Source organism: Acyrthosiphon pisum, chromosome A3, assembly GCF_005508785.2.
Source record: "Acyrthosiphon pisum isolate AL4f chromosome A3, pea_aphid_22Mar2018_4r6ur, whole genome shotgun sequence".
In the NCBI taxonomy this organism is placed as follows: domain Eukaryota; kingdom Metazoa; phylum Arthropoda; class Insecta; order Hemiptera; family Aphididae; genus Acyrthosiphon; species Acyrthosiphon pisum.
This window is the reverse complement of record NC_042496.1, coordinates 22,802,375-22,806,148: the sequence shown is the minus strand read 5'-3', so window position 1 is coordinate 22,806,148 and position 3,774 is coordinate 22,802,375. Positions and strand designations below refer to the sequence as shown.

The 3,774-nt window shown below is 27.1% G+C and overlaps 1 protein-coding gene across 3 annotated transcripts in view; it reads right to left on the bottom strand.

Annotated features, from left to right (window-relative positions):
* Positions 1-270: 270 nt before the first annotated feature.
* The window catches only part of LOC107884467, a 19,998-nt gene continuing 16,494 nt past the window's right edge, over positions 271-3,774 (bottom strand). For 2 of the 3 annotated variants that reach the window (XM_029491401.1, XM_016806613.2), the window contains 2 exons: positions 507-732; positions 271-394 (listed from right to left, as the gene is read on the bottom strand). The gene's annotated coding sequence lies outside the window, so the exon portion shown is untranslated. The remainder of the gene's footprint in view (positions 395-506; positions 733-3,774) is intronic. The other variant, XM_016806612.2, reaches the window with a different exon arrangement.

The window sequence follows — 3,774 nt, the reverse complement described above, 5'->3', positions numbered from 1 at the left end:
CGCTTTATAAGTTATAACTTATACAACAGGCTTACCTCCCAGTAATTTATAAATATGTATAGATAGGTTATTGCAATATATTCCAATCATAAAAAATAAGATGATCGATAAGACATTTTTATTTAAGTTCAATTTGTTTTTTCGATTATTTGTAAGTACAAATTTCTAAAAAGATTCAATTTATCTAACAATATTTGATTTTTTTTAGTACATATTATTAATGACTAAAAATTACTATTAATTTTTTTGTACAGATTCTGTTATATTATAATTATAGAATTTTCAAGTAATTTAAATAATTATTAATACTATATATTATAATATATATATATTATGTGTGTTTTGCAAGCTGATCTGACAACACAGACATAACTGTATACGCTGTCTGCATAACCTAAACAATTAGAAAAAACGTGTGAATTATTGAAATATTTTTACAAGTGGGAAATCCTAAACATCAGCCAATTTAGTTGAAATAACGGTAGGTTATTATAATCAGTATTTACCTATAATCGTTATTCGTTTCATAAAATATTATATTGATTGTTTACTAATAATTAAGATTACACGTACGCCTGTAAACATTTCAAGATTCACTATTCTTGTCATAGTTACTTGCAATTTAAGTTGGTTGGCATTATTCATTCGCATAGCATACAAGATCATTTTTTTATATTTTAAACTCTTGTCTGACCAATCACCACTGTACAATGCAAAATTCAATGAATCTTTCTGAAACAAAATTAAAACCATAAAAGTATAATGTTTTTAGTAGGTAGGTACTACAGTGATAAAATATTTCTTGATTCAGATAATAATATTATTTTTCCAGTTTTATTCTTGTCTCGGACTTTCATCATAATATCAGGTGCACTAGAAGCAACTGATAAGCATAAGGTCAATGTTCAAATCGACTTTATCCATAGATAATATAAGATATAATGTGATTGTGAGGGGGTACTCAGGAGGTGAGCTCAATAAACTATGCAATGCTCCCCTATTGAATGGCAGTATAATATAATTTACACAGTATACTACACTAAATTACGTGTCACTATACTCACTATTGCCACAGAACTATCACAGATGAACCGAAGCAGTGGTGTGTTGTCGTGTTGGAAACTTGGAAATGTATAAGCCATGATGCACTGCATATCAATATCAGTACCGATTGGATACCTAGGCACCCAAGCCCTCTAAATAAAATGTTGGGCCTCTGTACTAAATATTATTGTGGGAAGTATACAAAACTCCGAATAATAAAATACAACCCATTATACAATTAGCGATACGGGTGTCCCATACATATTTCTAGGTACCTTTTATAGATTCTGAGTGGAACGATGAATGTATTGATTTTACAATGATGTGTGTTTTTTTATTTTTGTGTCTGTCATCACGGTTTGGGGCAGTAAAACTGCTTCGATTTTCTTCAACAGTATCTTGTTTGATGGGAAAGTGAATCTAGTTGGTGCATTCGGGAGGTCAAAATTTAAAATTTCCAATAGTTTTCAAAAGAGCCGTGAAAAACAAAAGAAAAATTAAGGAAAAATGGGAATTTTTACACAAAATCTGTTTTCGAGAAAATTGATTTTGGGTTTTTGGTGTAACTTTAAAACAAATGAACGTATACTTACATGAATTTTTCACTAGTTGTTTATATTTGCATTTTCTATATACGATAACATTTTCAAAATATTTTGATTTGTTTTGAACTGTTTATGGGCATTATCAGTTTCCAATTTTATTTGTTTTTATTTCTATGAATGTCAATAAAACTTTATTTGTTGGGTGAAAAATATTGAAAATCCTTAGTCACAGTTTTTATTTAGGTATAATAAGCATTTAAAGTTCAAATATTGACAAAATACGGAAAAATCACAAAAATTAGTAAATTATTTAATAAAAATTTTTCTTTTTAAATCTAAGATTTGAAAATGTAATACAAGATTCCTTATAAGTTTATCTACTTTTATCAACAAAAAAAATGTCAACAAACAATTTAAATTACATTTTTATGAGCGTTTGAAATTCATATTTTTGAAATATTGGATATTCATTCGATTTCTCATGTACCTACCTAGTAGTTATGTTATTTTATTGTTATTCAAAAACGAATAACTGTAGATACATGAAAATTTTACTGAATGTTAATATTTTCATTTTCTATACACTATAAAATTTTGCCTTATTATAAAGCAAAAAAAAAATATTCACTTACATCTAGGTAATGTTAGAAATATTATAGATAACTTATTATTTTCAGAATTAGTCTAAATTTTATTTTGTATTTGTTACTTCATTATTATTGTATGTTAAGTAAAATTAAGAAATTGTATAGTGTATAGATGGCAACCTGTTTTGTTTTTATTACTTATCTATTTGTTTGTATCTATTATATATTAATCATTTAATACATTTTTGTTGAATCTTTTTTTAAAAAAAGGTACACTCTCAATCCCTAACACAAGCTTAGCTTAAAAGGGATTAATAATCATAAAATAGTATATAAATGAATGTATCTTTATTGTTAATTTGTGATGATTATATAATAAAAATAAAAAAAGCTTGACAATTTAATGCAAGTGTCCTTATAAGATACTTTAATAGTAGCTCAAAAATATTAAAGATACATAGAATTTAGAGATAGAGAATTCACATAAAAAAATGATCAGTAAGTTTACTAATAAAATGGTAAAAATGGTAAAGTATCTAGAATCTATGGTTAATTAATAAAATTCTTCTTAGAGCCATTTTTTTACTAGTAAATGCGATTGTTTTTACTATTGTGGTATTCTTAAAAAATTTAGTTCTTTCTAATAATAACAATACCTAAAGAACTAAAAATGGATCTTTTGTTCTGTATCAATACATATTATTAATATTTAATTATTCATAATACAATTAAATATATTAATAAATAATTAAAATTAATTTTTCAATATTATAATTTATCACAGCATTTCTTTTATTATTTTTTTGTTCAAAAGTCAAACATTTATATTTATTTACTTTTAACTATTACGTATACAGTTATAAAATACAGGGTTGAGAAAATAAACATAATTCATTATATAAAAATAATAATTAAAAAATATAAAATATTGTGTAGGTATGTTGTATAGATACTAACGCGTTGTATACTATTCGGACGTTTCAAGTCAATGACATAGGAAAGTAAATAATAGTATAATAAAGCGACTTGTAAGTTCTTCAGCGAAAATGTGAAATATGAGTCATGTGACAACTGTCAAACGGTACCTATGTATAACGGACAACGACGACCATAAGGAGGTGCTAGGAGGTACTTAGCACCCTCAAGCTTCAAAATAGCTCCCCCAATTCCCTGTAATGGTATATATTGTGTGACAAGGGCGGGAAATTGCCTTCCCGCACGAGCCACACATACTATTTTTTGTCACGCCTCTGCATTCATCGATCACGGTAAAGGTAATGCAGGGTATACGCTCGCTAAATGTGTACTCAGCACTTTTAAGAGATTTCCACTTTACCACCCAGGACTTCTTGGGATTTCCACTTCACCAATACCAGGGGGGTAGACGCCGGGTAGTTATAGTTATACCAGAATATTAATGATATGAATATTTTACAATAAATATTTTTTTTTTAGATGACATTAGAGAGTTTTAGAATAATTTAAACCAATTCACCTTAATGTTCACTGTCGGACAAGATCTCATCATCAGAATCACCACTACTATTTAAACAACATACCTACATTTGTTTTGACAAAATTAAAGTTAGTTAACGTTG